Source organism: Lipophrys pholis, assembly GCF_963383615.2.
Source record: "Lipophrys pholis genome assembly, chromosome: 18".
Classification (NCBI taxonomy): Eukaryota; Metazoa; Chordata; class Actinopteri; order Blenniiformes; family Blenniidae; genus Lipophrys; species Lipophrys pholis.
Window position 1 is genome coordinate 4,835,362 of NC_137646.1, and position 23,001 is coordinate 4,858,362.

Genomic DNA, 23,001 nt, shown 5'->3' on the forward strand with positions numbered 1-23,001 from the left:
CCTGCAAGAACATCTGGAACTCTCTGTGCAATTAGAAAAGCCTCGAAAGCACCTTTCCTCTGAAAGCCACCTTACTTCAGTATGAAGCCAGAGCTGGACATGCTCACTCCCCATCTCCTCGCAGAGCACAGGAAATAAGCGAGCATTCGTCGCTCTGGCCTCGATGAAGTTCACAGTTTTTACAGCAGAGTCCAGCACAGACTTCAGATCATCAGACATCTTCTTCACTGCCAGCGCCTCACGATGGATGAGTGAGTGAGTGAGTTGTGAGACTGTCACTCTAGTTACTAGAGTGACAGTCTCACAACTGCAACCCAGATTTGAGAAGATCTGCAGCAACAAGCAGCCTCACACCATCACTGGAAAGATGTGTGGATTAAAGGTCTCATTTTAGCACAACAAACCTTTTTTTTGTTTTTCATCAGGAAGTTTTTAAGTTTTTAAACTCATTTTATACAGAGAAGCAAAATGTATTTTTAGCAATGTTGAATATAGTTACACATTAAAAAACTGACAGCAAAGAATAATGCTCCAAAGTAAAACAGTTACACTTTAAATAGTTACACTGTGAAGGTGGTTGAAAGAAGTTGTAGTTTCTTTTATTGCAACTTATTGGAAAATGGATGGATGCAATAGAAATACTGACCTGCAGTTCCCCCTAAATCCAGTAGGTGTCAGTAGGAAGCAGCTTTGGAGACATGAGGAGTAGGAGGAGGGAAAAGGAGTGTTTGGAGTACACGGCCAGTATTGGAGATACTTTTTACTAAGATAAGCAGCTCATCTACTTTAATGTGGGGGAGAACAATGTCTCATTATTTATGAAGCGAATCATCATCAAAATGCAAATTTGAATGAAAATAAAATAAAGCTTTTCTCATGATATTTGAAAGATTTGGGGACTTTTTATTCTTTTATCAGTTGATTGTGACCATAATAAAATGCAGGACAAAGATTGTAGGCAAATATAAATGACTTGTTATGAATAAACTCAATATATGCAGGGTAAATGAAATCTGCACAAAGTATCACTGCAGAACTGAGAAAGCTGATTTCTCCCACAGCAAAGCAACGCAGTAACGCCCCAGATGAAGGTGATCACAACATTGTGCTACGTCACTACAAGTAGGCTGCAGCAGTGCAGCGGTGATGACGGGGGTTTGTCCCAGTCCTCCGTCAGCAGAGTGTCAGTCTGACCGTTACGGTTCTTTCACAGCCCCACATTGGTGGTAAATCACAGGAAGTGGTGACGCTGCGTCGCCTCCACCATTAATATCAAATACATTAAGTGGTAAAAATAAGAGAACAAGAATCAAATCAATGTAATAATCGGCATGTGAACCAGGAAAGTTCAATCATTCTTAAGCTGTGTACAAATTCAATTAATTTGTCTGAGTTTCATAAAATAGACATAAATAATTTTCATGATTACACATTTTTAATAGAGCCCAAGATATTTGATGGGTTAATTTTACTCTCCATTCATTAGGAGGAGCACAGAGGCTTTTTTCTTTCTTCCTTTCTCTAACAACCAATCAGCTTTCAGCAGACTACGTCATACATGGCAACGGGGTCGACCTGGCCTCCTCACTAAGATAAAAGTTGCTGTCAACTCCTCGCTCAGAGTTGCTCTTAGAAACTTCCTGAATCACTTTGAAGCTCAGATTCCTTGCTAAGAACTTTGAGGCTAAGACAGGAGCTCCCTAAGAGGACTCTGAGATGCTTCCTGAATACGAGCACAGGAGTGGAGGATGGAGGCAATCGTGTATCACCCGCGGCCCGCCGACAGTCTCCGGACACGCAATGTGGAACGTATGGCGGTTCTGAATATGAATATGTCTGATGAATTAATCTGGTATAATCTCACCAAGTCAGCATTAACAAGTCAGGAATGTTCTGGCTTTGGCTGCAGCAGCAGTGTTGCTTTTAGCTGCTGGATGTGTTTTAATTCTTCATAATCTCAGAGATTAACTGCTCCTTCAGTAATCTGTAAACTGCTCTGCAGAGTTTCTCTGTGTGTGATTGGTCAGATGCTGCAAACTCCGCCCCTTTCATGTGAACAAGCACACGTAGGTCTGGGTTGAACCAGAGAGTTGATAACCTGCTTGGTAGTAACGGTGATCAGGATCAGTCAACCCAGGAAACAGAGAGATCCTGGATATGTTGATCAGGGTTCCTAGTACAGGCCACAGGCCTCAGTGTGATTGAAACAATATTTATATTTACTTGCTGCTCAGTAAACCAGCGGCGGCCTTGCGCATGTGCGGTTCCTTCTCAGTGTGGACGCAGTGTGGTGAGGGTCTCCTCTGGTCTGACTGCAGGAGGGAGGGAGGGACTGTCAGACTGACCGCAGGTCTGTCAATGCTTCAGGACGGGGGAGGGGCTCACAGCAGGACCCGCTGCTCGTTGACCACAGTGACTGCAGAACCAGACCTGCTTTCACCTCAGAGTCGCCAAACACACTAGAAAGTCGCTAGTCGCTTTTCACAATAAAAGTTGCCAACAGGACCTGAAAAGTCACCAGATTTAGTGACAAAGTCACCAAGTTGGCAACAGTGACAGGCTCACACCCCTGCTGACACAGACAGGATCTTTGTTCTACACTTCTTTTGAAACTTGCTTTCTTTGCTTAACTTTGAGTTCAGCCCTTCAAGAAAGAACTATTTCATTTTCATTCAACAGGAGAGGAGGGTGCACCATTCCCAGATGAACTGCAATACCAGGTTGATGCATGGAGTGGACAGAGCAAGCTCCTATTCCATCTCCCTGTTCCAAAAATCAATTTAATATACAGTCCCCAGATAGGGAACATATCAGATATTAAACTGATAAGAACAGAAACTACACTTGATCTTAGCCAAAAGGCCAAGAAGCGATACCACAATGGGTCTGAGCTAAAGGGAGCACTGGATGCACAGTCACCACAAGTCCCAGTGGGACATTGAGCCGCGCCTATTTAAGGCATTTTACAAAACACAAAGTGTGCAAGAGTCATTTTGGCAACTTTTTTAGTTGGCTTGAATATTTGTCGACTTGTAGAATATTTGGCGGCTACCCAAACTGTCTCTCTCCTTACCACACCCCGAGGTGAGTGCACCTTTCAAGCCTCGTATCCGCCCCCAAGCGCGCTCACACACGCCTCCATCTACTCCAATGCAACAATACTTGTTAATGCCACACGGGCCAGCAAACACACACGCATTCACTCTGTGCTCCCCAAACCCTGATTCCTATCCCTTTTGAACAACCCATTTTCAAGATTTGATCCAATCCCATAACAAAAATCCAATCAGATTACCTTTGAACAACTGGCCCCAAGGTATTTCTGAACTGTGTACAGTAACGTGGCCTCATATCTTATAGCACCATCTTCCTCTCCTTCATCCTCACAAACCTTTCAGCCACCTCCTTCTTATCAAGCACAACGTCTCTCTATGGAGAGCAAAGTGAGCTTTGAGAGTCTGGCCTCCTTCATGCCCAGACAGAGTTTTAAATTCATTTCAGGCTGAAACTGCGTTCTGCATTTGCACTAGTGACTGACTGGTATGTCCTTTCCATATGGCTGCAGATGATGAAGGGCAGAACAGCTTCTGTGGTTTTGAGCTTGATTTCTAGTTCACTACACATGGCAGAGAAATAAAGAAATCCATCCCAGACCTGTTCAGCTGTATTATGGCTCTTATATTGGTAGAATCATTACAGGCTGCCTGTCAGTTTTAGACGGGATTTTAAAATGCTTCTGCTTGTTTTTAAAGCCTTGAATGGTCTGACTCCTCCATATATCAGAGACCTGTTATGATAATAATAATAATTACTAGTGGTTTGTATTTCCAGAAGAAAATGCAAGTGTGAATGCTGAAGATTGAATAAAGCTGATTTCCTTTGATCTCAGCATCTCCATGGTTCCAGTGCTGATCTCTTATCAGATCAAAGGAGATCAGTTCCCTTTACCATGGAGATGCTCAGAACAAAGATCTCCTCTGGCTTTGATCTCCGTTGATCTCCATCCGGTTCATCATAATGAAAGGCTTGTTATTGTTCTTTTTCACAACCTTGGTGATGACGTCATCATTAGATTCTTTTTTAAGAAATGACAAAACTATTTGATAATATCACATCCAAACTGTAAAAACATTGTTGGATATGTTTGTTTCTTTAAGAAACTCAGACCAACTTGTTACTACAGAAGAGTTTTAGGGCCACTCATGACGAAATAAAATAAGAGTTTGTTTCTTTTCATGCAATTTGATATAAAGTCAAAAAACAATGTTAAGATATTTTTTCATCATACAATATGATAACAAAGTTGAAATACTGCGTCATTCTGCAGAACTTCCTGTCCATCCACCAGGTGGCGCTATCACTGAGACTGTATATTGGTCTATGGAATTGATCAGGGTAGGACTCTGATCACACATGTAAAGAACTGTATAATAAGTGTAGTATTGAGTAACAGACACCTTGATCCAGTGATGCAACATAGTAACACCAGGACAACAAAAGCTGCCGTCACAGTGAGGAATTAATATTCCAACAAACAAACAGGCTCACACGGGGGGCGGAGCCTCAAAAGAACTCAATGAAAATATCAAGTAAAGGAAGAGCAGTGAGGAAGCTCTGCCTGAAACGTCTGTGATGTAATAAAGTGAAACTGACTGATCACAGTGTTTCTATTGTCCCATGAATTAATATTGTAGAATCTCACAAAGTGACTCATTAACAGAGTCGCTCATTTTCTGCAGCAATCCTTCCTGGATTTTGTTGCAGCAACAGTGTTGCTTTGTCCTGGATGATGGGTTTGAATTCTTCAGTGGTCTCTATTGGAGGATAGGAGGGTTTTTTATTTTATTTTTTATATTAAAGTCAACAAAAAGGTGAAAATAGGAATTTTTTTTTTCACATTAAATCGAACTTCACCTGGAAAAATGTTTTTTTTTTTTTTAATTAAAGTGAACATCATGGTGAGAATGTGATGTTCTTTATAAAATTAAAGTGACTATCAAAGGGAAAATATGAGGTTTTTTTTTTAATTAAAGTGACTATGAAAGTGAGAATATGAGTTCTTTTTCAAATTATATTGATGTCCAAATGATGTAAAAATCCTCATCCTCCACTTTGTGCAATTAAAAAGCAAATAAAGCTCCAGATGGATCAGAACTCCTGGAGTGAAACATAAAGTACTTCAGGAAAGGAGGAGAACGCCGCCACTAGAAGTAGAGATATTTTCAGGATTGTTACGTTGCGTTATGGAACGAACACTGAAGTTAACCCAGAAGTGGAGTATGGACATGATTGTGTGTTCATCTGTTGCCTTCAGGGGCAATGGGAAATAAAACCACGAAATGTAAGAAACACTAAACAATAAAAACACTTCTGGTTAAAATCACAGCAACTTAAAACACAATAAATAAACCAAATAAGCAGCAAAATCATTGAAATGTGATTAAAAAGCTGTCAACAATGAAGCTGTCCCATGAAGACAAAGTCTTGACTAGTTTTCTGCTGCTGGTTGATCCATGATGCAGAAGATTTGGATGAATGACTGATGGTTTCTTTGTATGTTTCACATCTTGTTTTGCTCTTGTATAGAAAACATTTCAAATCACATTCAACACAAATATTGGAAGAAAGAAAGTAGATGTTTTCACCAACGTGGGCCGGTTAGCTCAGTTGGTCAGAGTGTGGTGCTAATAACACCAAGGTCATGGGTTCAATCCCCATACTGGCCAAATGAAGCTTCATGAACCACTGTCTTTACTCTGAAGCCACGAGATGGCACTGTCTCTTCAACAAACGTTTAAAACACACTTCATTGCCAGTCCTTCAGAATCTATCTTCTAACCAACAGTGCCATCTGGTGGTGAGAAAATTAAAAACTTGGTTGATGAGGCTTCATTTAGCATCACTACTTGTGAGTATCTCCACCTGTCACACAGGAGACTGGGGTTCACTTTCCTGATGGAGTTAAGGGATTGTTGTGGTGGATTGCTCACACTGCATGAGCAAGGCACCACTATTATAAAGCTGTATTGTAATTATTAGTTGCATTGACTTGGAATCAAACCCATCAAACTCCAGCGTGGCAGGGGACAACTCTACCACTGAAGCACCAATGCTAACACATCAGATCAGACCCGTCTCCATTTTAAATGTCAAAGAGAACTTGTCCTCATGGCAGTAAGCCATGTATTAAAATGAATCCTGATGGAGACACACAAGCTTCAGAGGCTCTGACAGAACTCACTCACAAACCTGAAAACTGCTTCAGGTCAAATGGACCATAAAGTTACAAATCCTCCAATAGCAGTTGAACCTTCAGCTTCATTTCTTCAAGGTCGGCCATGACTAATGTTTTCATTTACTTTTGTCAGGATGTGGTCATTCCAGGAGCTCTGTCAAGGCTGTCAGGAGTCTTGATCTCCTGCCTTATTTATGACAATCAGTTGAGTCCTTTAGCTTCTTGAACACGTCAGCTCTTTGGTCTAGGAGTATGAGTCTCACTTTGGGTGTCAGAGGTTGTTTGTTCAATTCCCAGGTGAGCCCTTGGAGTTACCATGACCCTCTCCTACAAATGGTTTTAACTTTGGTCACCAACCAGGATCTCTTTGTGTTAAATTTCAAAAGAGACTGAGGCTTTGTGTTGGAGGCTTGGCTGATCTCTGCTCTTCACCTCATGGACTTTTTATCAGAGAAACCTCGTTGTAATTTTCCAGTTTGTGTCTTTATAACTGATTGAACCAAACTGAAGCACTTCAGCAAGTCTTTCATTTTGACTCAGACTTTAGCATTATGATTTGTTCCTTTAGCTTTCAGGTCTGTCTAGAATCAGATTGGTCATGCAAAAGGTTCCAGATCTCTGTAAAGGACAGTAGACCCATCCAAGATGGCTCCTGTGTTCCATCCTGTTCTGCATGTGATTCCCTCAAACCCACGTGAGGTGTAAAATGTATAAAAGCTGGATTTGTACAGTATATGTGAAATGTTGTTGCTGAGAGAGAGAGAAAGAGAGAGAGAGAGAGAGAGAGAGAGAGAGAGAGAGAGAGAGAGAGAGAGAGAGTGGACAACAAAGTGAAGAAAGAAACATTGTGACTTTAATCTCTTCCATTCTTTTATGACATCACTATGACGTCCCCAAACAGAGTTAGCAGATAGAACCATCAGGGTATCACACTTTGCAGCCTCCCTGGGAAAGTTCTGGAAGACATAGTAGAGAAAGTGTCAGTAGCAGAGGAAGGTTTGGTTCCACAGAGCTCTGGGTTCTGGGCCCAGCAGGTTTCAGGTGATCAGATCACATGTGACGAGTCCAGAAGACAAGTGTGAACAGACACCAAAGTGCTTTGACTCAGACCACTTCTGGGTTTTTGGTCCAGAAGTATCTGCAGATGAACTTCATCCACAACTGAAGGTTAGAGTCTGCTGGAGTCAGTCCTGCAATATGCAAATTAGCCATTTGAACCAGACAGGAGAAAGCCGGACTTTGAGTTTGAGTATCTTTGTAAATAAAGTCACTCACTTCTCACCTTAAGGTTCTATATAAATTATTTTTTTACCTGGAAACAGTCCATTTCCCATCTTGAAGTTATACTTTTCAACTGGAATTCCCGTCCTGACTTCTCCTGAAGCCTTGTAATTTCTGTTTATACCCCGGTTGTTGTGTCTCCGTTGGCCCACTTCTGTCCTTTACACGGCCTTGTGATTACGCTCACCAGAGGGTGCTCTTCGTGCTTCTTTTCAACTCATATTTTCACAAACACATCAACGTCGCCAAATGCTGCATGGCCTGGAAGGAAGTGACTGGGAGGGCATTTCTGACCTGAAGGTTATCAGTAAGTAAACTAAAGCGCTGCATTCCGTGTCAGGGAATTGAACCCCCTCCTCTCACGTGACAGGCAGGGATACTCACCACTATACTAACGAGAAGATGTTGCGATGTGTTGTTGTCATATGTCTGTTACCACACTTCCACATTGTGACATCACAGTGATGTCACAATGTTCAGTTTTAGAAGAGGTTTTAAAATGCTACTGCTTGTTTTTAAAGTCTTGAATGGTCTGACTCCTCCACATATCAGAGACCTGTTATGATAATAATAATTACTAGAGGTTTGTATTTCCAGAAGAAAATGCAAGTGTGAATGCTGAAGGTTGAGCAAAGCTGATATATTTTGATCTCAATGTCTCCATGGCTCCAGTGCTGATCTCTTATCAGATCAAAGGAGATCAGTGCCTTTTGTCATGGAGATACTCAGAACAAATATTTCCTCCGACTTTGATCTCCGTTGATCTCCATCCGGTGCCTCTCCCATCCACTTTGGAATGAAAGGCTCGTTATTGTTCTTTTTCACAACCTTGGTGATGACGTCATCATTAGATTCAGGTATGCTGAAGCACGCAGAGAACTGAAACATGCAGGACACCAGCACTCAGTTTGGACACCCTGATGTAGACCATCAAGAGACAGCTTAGTTTTATCCTACTGATGGTGTGTTGCTGTAATAGTCATCCTGCTCAGTTTCAAGTTTGTTCCCACAAAGAGCCTGAACAGGGACTTGAACCCTGGACCCTCAGACTAAAAGTCTGATGCTCTACCGTCTGAGCTACCCAGGCCTGCCAACACAGTGTTGTGTCTCCATATGATTCTCACTTCTGAGTGAGACGAAGCAGACACTGATCCTGACCACCAAGGTGCAGAAGTGGAGACTCTTCTTGCTCGCTGTTTTGAAACTCAACAAATTGTCGTCCATTGTTCCTTCCTGAAGATGCTGAAAAGCTCCGCTCTGGATTTGAAAACAATCAGGAAACATCTGAGCAGACTGCTGGCTGTAGTGCATGATATTTTCTCACTGCCTGATTGGCTGCAGGTGAGAAGTTTTGCTTCAGGAAAACCAGTTTTCTCTCCATTTGAAGCTGGAATGAAGAACTGCTTGGTTTTACAGCAAACCTGAACAGGGATTTTAATGGTGGAAGCTCAGATTAAAGAGCATTCATTGATAACGTTCATGACTTTTCAAAGCTTAGTTTAGCCGTGGTTCTACCAAGTCGTACATTCCAGAGAGGACCAGGACGGTAGGGTAAAGCAAAGCTCACCCAGACCCAACTCTGTTGTTTGGTCCACCACAGAAAGTCCAGTTAAAATGTAGGCGGGTTGTGAAGGACACAGATGCTACTGGTACAGTATCAGTCTGACTGCTTTCAAAAGGTACAGTGATCATACAAGAGTATCAGTTACTCTCATACGTTCTCATGGTTCTATTGACAATAAGAAGCAACAACACAACACTACTGCTGGGACATGTTTACTGGATCACATCAAGGATGGATGGATGGATGGATGGATGGACGGATGGATGGATGATGGATGGATGTAATATACAGACATGACTTATGTTCACTCTGGAGGTGAGGACTGATGTTCTCCTCCCCAGCGAGAAGCTGCTGGTAGCTCACTCTCTATGTTCCTCTGGAGGTGAGGGGGGGAACTCCTATTCTCACTTTCATAGTCACTTTAATTTGAAAAAGAAGTCCTATTCTTACTTTCATAGTCACTTTAATTTGATAGAAAATCATATTTTCACCTTGATTTTCATTTTAATTAAAAAAAACTCCCATTCCCACTTTCATGTTCACTTTAAATTAATAAAACATCTATTCTAGTTAGTTTTAGCAGTAACTGGCTGCTCCATCCTCACTTCTCCTCCAACCAGGCGCACACTCACACACACACAGCAGCCGGGCCTCCTGGAGGTCGATGAGGAGATTCTTTAGTATGAATGAGTGACAAAAGTGGACAAAGACAAAATATCAAGAGTAGGAAAAAGATAGTCCGTCCAACACCAGCAACTTGTCCACCAGAGACATTTGGACCACCAGAGTTAGAATGATGTCACTCAGTAAAACTGCTCAGCTGGTAACTCTGTGTCATGCTACATGCTACATACTACATGCGACATGTGAAAGAGTTTTGGGGCTCACACAGCAGTAATGCTACATGCTAACCATGCTAACCATGATTAAAGTGACTGATACACTCATAAACAGTGAACTGTGTCCCTTGGTCTACAGGACACAGCGCAGTGCCGAGCATCTATCTAGGTGAACTGGAGACTGTGAGGCAGGTCTGCAGCAAAAAGCCTCCACATATCTTTTATGGAGAGAGTAGAAATGAGGCTTTATACATTTAATAAGGACTCATACCAGTACGTGCTATTGGCAAGTAGCTTAAGGTTAGTACTAATATTTGTACTCCTCCTTTATAAAAAGTGGCATGGTTGCATGAGCAAAGCAGGATTGGACTACCTTGGTCACCTGACAGTCAAAGGACAGGTCGGAGTCGAACACCACACCTAAATTGTGGGCCTCTTTTCAAACATTGCTCAATGAGCTACCAAGACTAGAGCAAAAGTTGTTAAAACCACCAGAACTGGGTCCATTGGGGGCGATCAAAATGATTTCAGGTTTTAAACTGTTCAGCTGTAAAAAGTTTTTGGACATTGGTTCTTTACTTTTGTGAGGCAGGACAGGATAGAGGCAGAGTCCGGAGAGCAAGGCTTTATAGGGAAGTTCAGTTGTGTGTCGTCTTCATAAAAATGAAAGTTAACATTAAGGCCACCCAAAACAGAGCCTTGAGGGACACCACAACAAAGAGCAGCACAAGAGGAAGAGGTCTCTCCAAGCTGAACAGAAAATGACCTGTCTGATAAATACCAGGAAAACTAGTTAAGAGCAACACCAGTGATGTCAACAAAAAATAAATAAATCAATGAAAAAAGTCACTCTTTCATTGCAGAGCTGAAGATGTGAGCACAAAGGAGTTTGGACTCTCAGACTGTTCAATGTCCAAAAGTTTCTTTCACATTAGTTCCTCATGTTAAAAAAAAGAAAAGTTAATATTTCATTACAGAGCTGAGATAACTGAACTCCACAGATTTACTTGTTAGCAGTCAGCTCTATGGCCAGTTTGGGAATTGAACCCAAGACCTTGGTGTGATTAGCACCACACTCTGACCAGCTGAGCTAACCAGCCAATCACATGACTGAGCCAGAAGAACCAGGAACCATCAGGGATCACCAGAAGAAGAACCAGACTCAGTGACCTGCAACTGTTGTGTTGTTTATTTCAGTAGTATCCAGACCATCTTGTTCATCGTAGGAACATTTTGATTTAGTTTTTCTCTGCTTGGCCGGCAAGTACATGTAGGGAGAGATCAGACGGAGATTACTGAGTGTATACTGAGAGCGCTGAATCTGACTACAGTATATTGTTGTTAATAACTTTGATTTCCTCAACAAAAGACAGTACTGGAGAGGAGACAACTGTAGATCTTCCTGCTGTGTTTCTCCAAGGTAAGTACAGTAACTATCAACTTTTAATGAATCATCCATACTGGGGGTCAATATGACTTGATACTACGATAACTTTGTTTGGTTATGTACCAATTCATCCTAAATATACTTAAATTTCATAGAGTTTTTTGGGTCAGCCTGTGCAGTTTCCTTAATGACTCTCTATCCTGCTTCCATTACGACCACTAGTAGAGCAGTCTTTGCCGAAAGCCGGGATTGAACCAGGGACCTTTAGATCTTCAGTCTAACGCTCTCCCAGCTGAGCTATTTTGGCTTATATGAGTTGATTTCTCATGAAGATATGGAAATTTAACATCAGAACCCCTGTACTAACTACTGGATCACCACAGGATCAGCTTGGTTTCCATTGCATCCATCCATCCATCCATCCATCCATCCATCCATCCATCCGTCATCCATCCATCAATCCATCCATCCATCCATCCATCCATCCATCCATCCATCCATCCATCCTTCCATCCATCCATCCATCCATCCATCCATCCATCCATCCATCCATCCATCCATCTACCCATCCATCCATTCATCCATCCGTACATCCATCCATCCATCTATCGTCAATCCATCCATCATACATCAATCATTACATCTGTCTTACATCCATCCATCATCCATCCATCCATCCATCCATCTACCCATCCATCCATTCATCCATCCGTACATCCATCCATCCATCCATCTATCATCAATCCATCCGTCATACATCAATCATTACATCTGTCTTACATCCATCCATCCATGCATCCATCCATGCATCCATCCATCCATCCATCCATCCATCCATCCATCCATCCATCCATCCATCCTTCCATCCATCCATCCATCCATCCATCCATCCATCTACCCATCCATCCATTCATCCATCCGTACATCCATCCATCCATCCATCTATCGTCAATCCATCCGTCATACATCAATCATTACATCTGTCTTACATCCATCCATCATCCATCCATCCATCCATCCATCCATCCATCCATCCATCCATCCATCCATCCATCCATCCATCCATCCATCCATCCATCCATCCGTCATACATCAATCATTACATCCGTCTTACATCCATCCATCCATCTATCCATCCAACCATTGATCCATCCATCCATCCGTGCATTCGTCATCCATCCATCAGTCCATCCATCATCAATCCATGCATCCATCTATCCATCCATCCATCATCCTATCATCCCTCCATCTATCCATCCATCATCCTTCCTTCCATCCATCCATCCATCCTTCGCTATCATCCATCAATCCATCCATCCGTCATCGTTCCATCCATCCATCCATCCATCTATCCAACTATCATCCATCTGTCATCCATCCGTCCATACATCCATCCATCATCCATCTATTCATCATCTATCCAGCACACATCAATCATTATAACCATCTTACATCCATTCATCCATCTATCCATCCAACCATCGATCCATCCGTCCATCCATCATCCATCCATCCATCCATCCATCCTCCAACTTCCATCTTCCATCCATCATCCATCATCCATCCATCCATCCATCAATCGGTCATCCATCCATCCATTCATCCATCCAGCATCCATCTCTCCATCTGTCATCCATCCATCATCCATCCATCCATCCATCCATCCATCCATCCATCCATGGATCAACCCAGTAAAAAGAAACTACAAATGACTGTGTTGCATTTCCTGTTCTATAAATAGAGATTCCTTGAAATGAGGCACTGCTGGGATTTGAACCCAGGATCTCCTTTTTACAAGACAGGCACTTTGACCATCTAAGCCACAGCGCCACCTTTGGTGACTTTTTAGTGCTGCAGTACCTGGTGTCAGATGTACAGCAGGAAAATATTTACATTTGATAACAGTCCGATAAAAAGATGAAAGAAATAAAAAAATCGAATTAAAGAACTGATCTTTGTGATCTGAAAGAACTCAGCCAGTCACAGTACCAAGGGCCAGAGTTTCACCTCTCATGCTTCATGTTCAACAAGAACTAGTCAACTTTAGATGGGATGTTTCAGTGGCGGCCGGCCACTAGAGAGCGCCAGGGCTACACCTTCCAGTGGGTTTTGTTTTAAAATGAAACATATTAATAAACTGTAATAGTGATGGAATCTGTTTATGTCAACAAACCAACAATGAGCCCTGAACTGTATGAAGCTTCATTTTCTATTGATAATCTTCAATAAAAGAGAGGATTTCTTGATTTCTGTGTGTGTGTGTGTGTGTGTGTGTGTGTGTGTGTGTGTGTGTGTGTGTGTGTGTGTGTGTGTGTGTGTGTGTGTGTGTGTGTGTGTGTGTGTGTGTGTGTGTGTGTGTGTGTGTGTGTGTGTGTGTGTGTGTGTGTGTGTTCGTGTGTCCAACTTCAAAGTTCTTCAAAAGACACACACACACTGTTATATGAGAGGCGAGAGCCAAAACAAAATGGGGCTTTGTTTTGTCTGACTCAGGTTGTTTATTCAGCTGCTCTGCATCCATGGTTCTAAATGTGATCAGTAGTGAAGGAGCAGTCATTTTAGAGGGGGCAAGAAGCTCCAGCACACAGGAGGCTCTGGACATCATTATGCAATCTGAGTGTGAGGACGGCTCCTCATCCTCCTCCCAGGACTCTGAGGAATCTGAGGCTGACATGGAGGAAGCCTCAGAGGGAAACAGACCAGCTGGCTGACTCATCTGAAGCCTCATTTGAAGATGAGAACGAAGGGGGGATGGATGAAGCAGATCAGCAGCAATGGACTTCAAAAAATGGACAAATATTTTGGTCTCCCACACATTTTGCGACACTCCGGTACAGCCACAGGTTTGATTCCAGGACCTACACACTATACCACTATACCTGTATACACACTTCCAGACCTCATACATGCTGAGCATGCGCTCTACCACTGGGCTCCATCCTCTGTTTTCTACTTTGTTAAGCAGGATTGATTTTTCAACTGAATCATGAAAGACAATAAGGAAAACCACCCAAGGCTCCACCCACTTTCAAGTCTCCATCCTTTCGTGTTTTGTCTGAAACATTGTGGTGGAGGCAGTGCGGCGTTTTTATCTGCTCTATAAAACTACCATCAAACATGACAAACTACGCTGCTACCAGGATATTAAAGTGGATGATGAAAACTGAGCTGGATGATCAGACGAGGCTTCATGTTGCCTCATCTTTTTTTAATTAGACCAGAGAGAACGATATAGAAAGTGGACTGAGTGGCCAGAGAGAAAATAATAATAATGTGGGAACGAGTCAATAAGTCGTTACCTCAAACTAATAAAGCGAGGGAACCAGATCATTTAATCTCTGGCCACGAGATTGACGAAGGGAGAGATCTGTATGAGGCAGCAGGGGGCGCTCCACTATGAGACGCTCCACAGAACTTCTTTATAATAAAGCAAACTGTTTGGTTCATCAGTAACTACTAAACAAACTACAAACTACTGTAAATGAAAGCTCTGCGTTTTTAGACATAAAATGAGCCTTTTAATGGCTTCATGTGAAAGAGAACTTTAATCAGAGTGTTTATGTAGGTTGCCATGGAAACGGCTGTAGAGCAGCGTTCTATCATTCTACACCTCCATTCCTCCATGTTGAAGCTTTTGATTCAGACACGTCCAGAAATAAAGTGAAAGGAGCAGAAAGTCACTATGGAATGCTGAAATGTTGAAAAATAAGCCCCAGCCTCATTTATTTATGGTAAAGATGAGAAACATGAGAATTAGAGCTTCTCTTTCTGGACCAAGGTGAGTTTAACATGTCTGTATTTCACATGCTTTAGTTAGAAAATACAAATATCTTCTTCTGTGAAGACAAATTGGGAACATTTCACATATTAACAAAAACCAATGTTTCAAGTAAACATACACAAATAAAACAAAAATAAACATCAATTTAACTGGTGGTGTTATCCTGAAACGCATTCAGAAATAAGTAACCACACTCTCAAATCATTGAAGACAAAAACATACACTTTTGAAAACTGATATAAAAGTACTGAACCCTATATTTTGTCTACTTACTGGGTTATATCTTAGTAATACTTTTAGTACTGATAAGAACTATCAAATGCTTAATACTAATCAGAACTTTAACTCTCTAAATGCTAGTAAATCAGCCTTTTAAATCTTTAAAAGCCTTTAAATTTGAATCAGTCTTTTAAAATGAAGAATCAAATGGAGCTGAAATTGTTGCTTGCTCTTGAAATGATCACCAAAACGTGTGCGAGCTCAACAGTTGTGTAGTTTTATGCAGAAAATGTAGTGAGTTTGGTAACCCAGTAATTCCCACGCTCAGTGAATGCAACAGCAGCAATACTGTGGCGCAGACAGAGCAGGTGTTTAATTGATGGCTCCCCTCCCCCACCTCAGACAGCCCGACCTGGAGCTGAACTGAACTCACCGTCTGACATGAATCCTCCATGAAACCATCCAACTCAACCTTCATCACAGCCATTTTTACCCACAGTACTACGAGGTTGACTACATATAAATATATTTATATATTGTGTATTTTTAAATAAATTGATAAATGTTTTGTTAGTTAGTTAGTTAGTTAGTTAGTTAGTTAGTTAGTTAGTTAGTTAGTTAGTTAGTTAGTTAGTTAGTTAGTTAGTTAGTTAGTTAGTTAGTGAGACAAAATGTAAGTTCATAACATCTGGAGTACAAGGCCTGATACTCTTTAAATGTAGCATGTAGCATCTCTGGAGTTGGAGGTCTGAATCTCTTTAAATGTAAAGATGCTACATGCTACATTCAAAGCGTATCAGGCCTCCAACACCAGAGATGAGGCCTGAAACTCTTTAAATGTAGCATGTAGCATCTATGGCGTGAGAGGCTTGAAACTCATAAGCCTGTATCATGTAGCAACACTGGTGTACCAGGTCTGAATCTCTTTAAATGTAGCATGTAGCATGTAGCATCTCTGGTGTACGAGGCCTGATACTCTTTAAATGTAGCAGGCAGCATCTTTGGAGTTTGAGGTCTGAATCTCTTTAAATGTAAAGATGCTACATGCTACATTTAAAGAGATTCAGGCCTCGTACACCAGAGATGCTACATGCTCCATTTAAAGCGTATCAGGCTTCACACACCAAAGATGCTACATGATACATGCTAAAGAGTTTCAAGCCTCAAACACCAGAGATGAGGCCTGCTACTCTTTAAATGTAGCATGTACCATCTCTGGAGTTTGAGGTCTGAATCTCTTTAAATGTATGGATGTTACATGCTACATTTAAAGAGATTTAGGCCTCTTACACCAGAGATGCTACATGCTACATTTAAAGCGTATCAGGCCTCCAACACCAGAGATGAGGCCTGAAACTCTTTAGATGTAGCATGTAGCATCTATGGCGTGAGAGTCTTGAAACTCATAAGCCTGTATCATGTAGCAACTCTGGTGTACCAGGTCTGAATCTCTTTAAATGTAGCATGAAGCATGTAGCATCTCTGGTGTACGAGGCCTGATACTCTTTAAATGTAGCATCTATGGTGTGCAAGGTCTGAATCTCTTTAAAAGTAGCATGTAGCATCTCTGGTGTACGAGGACTGATACTCTTTAAATGTAGCATGTAGCATCTCTGGAGTACGAGGCCTGATACTCTTTAAATGTAGCATGTAGCTTCATCTGGAGTACAAGGCCTGATATTCTTTAAATGTAGCATGTAGCATCTCTGGAGTACGAGGCCTGATACTCTTTGAATGTAGCATGTAGCATCTCTGGAGTACGAGGTCTGAATCTCTTTAAATGTAAAGATGCTAAATGTGTGACCCAACTGTGTTGTTTGGTCCACCACAGAAAGTCCAGTTAAAATGTAGGCGGGTTGTGAATGACACAGATGCTCCTGGTACAGTATCAGAGTCTGACTGCTTTAAAAAGGTCCAGTGATCATACAAGAGTATCAGTCACTCTGATACTCACTCAATCAGTCACTCTTGGTTCTATTGACAATAAGAAGCAAAAACACAACACTACTGCTTGGACATGTTTAATGGATCACATCAGGATGGATGGATGGATGGATGGATGGATGGATGGATGGATGGATGGATGGATGGATGGATGGATGGATGGATGGATGGATGTAAGGATGCTGGATGTATGATGGAGGATGGAGGATGGATGGATGGATGATGGATGACGGATGGATGGATGGATGGAAGGAAGGTTGATGAATGGATGGATGGATGGATGAATGACGGATATATGATGGATGGATGGATGGTTGGATGAATGATGGATGGATGGATGATGGATCGAATGATGGATTGGTAGATGATGGATGCATGATGGATGGATGATGGATGGAAGGAAGGAAGGATGATGGATGGATTGATAGATGGAAGGATGGATTGGTAGATGAATGGATGGATGGATGGATGGATGGATGAGGAAGGATGGATTGGTCAATGGATGATGGATGGATGAATGATGGATGGATGGATGACATATGGATGGATAGAAGGATGGATTGGTAGATGGATGGATGGATGAGGAAGGATGGATTGGTAGATGGATGGATGACGAATGGATGGATGATGGAAGGATGGATGGAAGGATGGATTGGTAGATGGATGGATGGATGAATGACGGATGGATGACAGATTGATTATTGGATGGATGGATGGATGATGGATGAATGGATGGAAGGAAGGTTGATGAATTGATGGATGGATCGAGGGATGGGTGGATGAATGACGGATAGATGACAGATGGATGGTTAAATGGATGATGGATGGATGGATAACGGATGGATGGATCGAAGGATGGATTGGTAGATGGATTGATGGATGGATAACAGATGGATGGATGATGGAAGGATTGATTGGTAGATGGATGGAAGGATGGATGGATGAATGACAGATGGATGACAGATGGATGGATGAATGACAGATGGATGGATCGATGGATCGAAGGATGGATTGGTAGATGGATTGATGGATGGATGACGGATGGATGGATCAGGAAGGATGGATTGGTGGATGGATGGAAGGAAGGATGATGGTTGGATGGATGGATGGATGGATGGATGGATGATGGATGGATGGATGATGGAATATACAGACATGACTTATGTTCACTAGGAAAAAGTTCCCTTTACTCAGTATTGATGTGAATCTTGGGAACAAATGATAGAAGAAAGTTTTTCTTTTCATCTTTTTAAAGAATCCAGGACTTTTCAGGCTTTTGGGTTCTTTGTAGAACAATGTGACGGTTCCAACAACAACAAGGGAGCTTAACTGGTGACAATAAATTGTGAAGGGGTGTGTGCGTGTGCGTGTGCGTGTGCGTGTGCGTGTGCGTGTGCGTGTGCGTGTGCGTGTGTGTGTGTGTGGCTGTTTGTCTCTGACTGTCCTGTGATGGAGGAGACCCTCCAGAGTGGATCCTGTCCTCGTCCATAGTAATGTGGGAGCAGCTAGTTACAGTTATTTACTTATTTAGTTGTCAGGTTAGTGAAATATCTCCTAAAATGTTCTGACTCCAACCATGAAATCCTCACTAACAGACAACACTTCCATAAATCCTCCCCTCCAGCAAGCAGCCACACACCACAATCCAGAGTGTCCTGGTGAGAGAGGGACAGTGTCCTGGTGAGAGAGGGACACATGCTGCTCAGGGCTTGTCCTCCTTGTCTTACATCAACTGATTCAGTTCAATCAAAACCACCAAAACAAGGATTTAGCTGTATGAGGTCCTGGGTTCAATCCCCAGCATCTCCAAGCTTTATGTCTGACATCAACAGCAGCAAGTAGATTAATAGTGAGTTAGTGTCTTTTGATTGTGAGGAGACAAGAGACAAACAGGCTCTGACACGTCTCACTCACAAGCATGAGACACCTTTCTGTCCCATTCTACAAACATCTTCAAGTCTTCTTCACCATCGCTCTATATTCTTCATCATCTTTGCCAGGTGAAGCCACTCAGAGTAGTGACGGTGGTATAGTGGTGAGCATAGCTGCCTTCCAAGCAGTTGACCCGGGTTCGATTCCCGGCCGTCACAGAGGAGAGACTTTCCTTATAAGTTGGGATGTTGGATCTTTTTCAGTTCTTTCAAACCTTTATTCAAAGACTGAGTCTCCTGATTATTGAATGTCCACTTAGAGAAAACACAACTCTTGGACAAATGAGCCACACCCTTCCAAGAAAAGCAGCTCCAGCAACCAGACACACAACATGGTAGAATCCTCTCCTGCCATGCAGGGTCCAGGGTTTGATTCCCGGCCAATGCAGCATATAGTTTTTAACCCTCCTCCTGTGTGAGCTTTCACAACCCAGTCACATGTTAACGGCTCAGTTTTGATCTGAGTCTTCGGCTCCGTTTACACCACAACATTCCAAGTGACAACAACTTGTCCGTTAAGGAAAAGTGAAGCTTTTACAGGACAGCAGCTCTACGGAGGCCGCCATGTTTGTTACTCACACATGAGTAGAAGCACTATTTACCACGGCGGAGGTGCACATGCTCAGTAACAGCGCTCCGTAGCCTCCGCCTGTCCCTGTGGGGGGAGTCAGGAGTGTGAAAGAAAAGTTCCACCTTGAGGAGCCGGGACCAAAAAGTGACGGTTGCAGTGGATCCGAGCACCACTGTCGTATAAACGGAGCCCAAATGTGACTAAAGTTTTGTGGTTCCCCTTGTTTTTGTTGTGGTGTAAACGGGCCTTAAATCATGTGTAAATTAGAACCCTGATTGTTGTGGGCTGAAGATGGAGATGTGCAGTCTGTAAGTCACCAGCAGCTCAGTGTCTCTGACTAGAAAGCACTAAGAGAGTGTTGAGGGCCACTGAGAAGATCATGGGGACCTTGTTGCCTCCAACAGGGGACTTGCCTGTCAGGGACATTGAGGACCACCAAGGACGTCCTCAGCCTGCCCTGGACTGTTCTCTCTCCTCCCCTCATGCAGGAGGAACCGCAGCCTGAGATGGAAAACTGTCAGCTTTCTTTCCCACTGCCATCCAACTTTAAACAGAGAACTGTAAATATCACATGTGGGATTAGGTCAGGTACAGTGACGGCCATTTATTCTCTCTTTCTACTGATTAATTCCCAGGTACTGCATTTCCTCACTAGTATTATAGAACTCATTGTAATTCTGGTATTTTTTAATTGCTTGTGTTTTTATCACTGACCAGGCGTCATCATTTCATTCTGCAGAGCATCTTTGATGTGAATTGTCAGAATGGCAATAAAGGAATGAATGTTTTCCCTGTTTTCCATTCTTTTATGACATCACTATGACATCACCAAACAGAGTTAGCAGATAGAACCATCAGGGTGTCTGGAAATTGTGAATACACAGACACTTTGAAACTTACATAGTGATTTCATTTAAATGCAACTTCTTTACAGCAACCCACTGATTGTCAGAATAGTTGATTATTCTTTTGTTCTCTGGAGGATTTTGCAGTAAAAACACTGAAGATAGAAAATTGGATCACTTGCAGGTTGCAGGTCACTGTGTCTGGTTCTGGTTCTTCTTCTGGTGATCCCTGATGGTTCCTGGTTCTTCTGGCTCAGTTGGTAGAGCATGAGACTTGCAATCTCAAGGTAGTGGGTTGATGTCCCATGCTGGGCGTCACCTTCCTGTGGGCTCACTACCTGCAGGAAAGGTTCTTAATCGGTGCAATGTGATCTGGGAGACAGTGCCGACCCGGGGATGGCTGGATCTGGTTTTCAAAGGAAAAATGTAGACTAAGATTAAGTCAGGAGTGTCATTACATTATTTCCAGGTCTTGCTGAGACAAACAAGTAAGTTTTGGTTTCATCTCTCTATGACTTTCCTACGGGTGGTGAGACCCAATTTAGATTTCTGCTGATAATCTTATTTTGAAAGGCAAATTGCAGACTTCCTGTTGGACTTAGGTCAGGGGTGTCAGAGTGTGATTTTTAGGTCTTGATGAGACAAACAGATGAGTTTTGTTTTGATCTCTCTACGACATTCCTAGAGAGATCACACCATGGCTGTGGTGGTCATTGGTCATTTTAGCAATTGTAGGTGGCGCTAGAGAGCACATTTTGGCACTTTGTGGGTTAATTTTTAACATTTTCTTCTAGTCTACACCAGTCCTGATGAGTGTACCAAATTTGGTGAGCAAGTTTATGTCAAATTTGGGTTCAATGGCGTCAGGAGAAGAAAGAAAGAAAGAAACACTCCAGATGCAATAGGGTCCTCGCCTCCAGGCAGCTTCCCTTCTGGGCTCGGTCCCTAAAAAAAAGGTGCACAGAACCGGGTGTCCAGTGATGAGGTCCTAGAAAGGGAACCACAAATGGACTCCAGAGTCTTACTGTGAAACTTTTATGTTCACATTGGCAACAGCTGGAATGGCTGGAAGGGGCCGTTCCCAATCTGAACCCCATGGTTTTTAATAACAAAACTAAAAGGTTTTGCTCTCCCTGTCAGGGAATTGAACCCTGGTCTCCCACATGACAGGCGGGGATACTCTCCACTATACTAAGGAAGAGATGTTGGTGATTTAAACTTTCTGTTAGATCATCTCAGGAGTCAAAGTAGCCAACCTTTACATCTACTCTTGTGTAACCGGAGCTGAGTATCACTCAAACTGCGGGGGAGGGGCTCATGGACCAGAGCAGTTGTTTCACCTGACGTCCCCTGGTTGAACTGTGAGCACATGTCAGCAGTGGTGTTTCAGTGGTAGAATTCTCACCTGCCATGTAATATGCCCGGGTTTGATTCCTGGCCAGCGCAACAGAACTTTAGCAAACTCTACTTTGTGAAGAGTTGACATAAGTATCACACCGTCTTCACCTTTCAAGCCTTGTATCCGCCCCCCAGCCCGCTCACACGCTCCCATCTACTCCAATGCAACAATACTCCTTCATGCCACACGGGCCAGCAAACACACACGCATTCACACTGTGCTCCCCAAACCCTGATTCCTATACACCAGCCCCTAATTATTGATTTTAGCAATAATTCATCCAACATTAAAAGTAGGAGAAATAATTATCACACAAACAATCTGAAATGCAAATGGAACAAGAACATTAGAGTCCATGATAACGCCACATGGGAATCTTCTTTCTTCTCGTCACTACTTTGACCTATAAAGTCCATGATGTGTGGCTGATGTGTGTTTTTTGGGGGGGATTTACGTAGCACCATCCTCACTCACTGAGTTTTCACATCAGTTCCACACAATCAATCAGCAAAATGTATATTTACAGAAACAGACGACTACAGATCACAAACTGATCTTCTGTACTACACGGTGCTGATTTAGCGCCTGTTGACTTTCAGGCCTGAGCAGTTTGAGATTAAATCAGATGTAAAGTCATTTATTGTGAGCAAAATAGCAGAATTTATAAAACTGGAAGTGATGGTTGAGCTGGTTGATGGCAAAAATACAATTCCAAGTGACAGTGAGACTTCAGACTGGAGAGGTTTACTTTTGTTCATCCGTCATTGGATTTTTATTTGATAAATATTGAAGCTAAAATAGGTGTTAAAGTTTTGCAGTCACAGGTCTACAGATTAGTTTGTACGGTTGATGGTAGTCATGGCAGCAGGCCCAAGGGGGCGGGGCTTAACTCCTTTGATCCCGTGTGACCACACCGAGCCTTGAAGTTGGTAAAGGCGCTTTGTGATGTCACACTGAGCTTTGAAGAATCACCCAACAGAGTTTACAGAACCAGTTGGCTCTTCACTC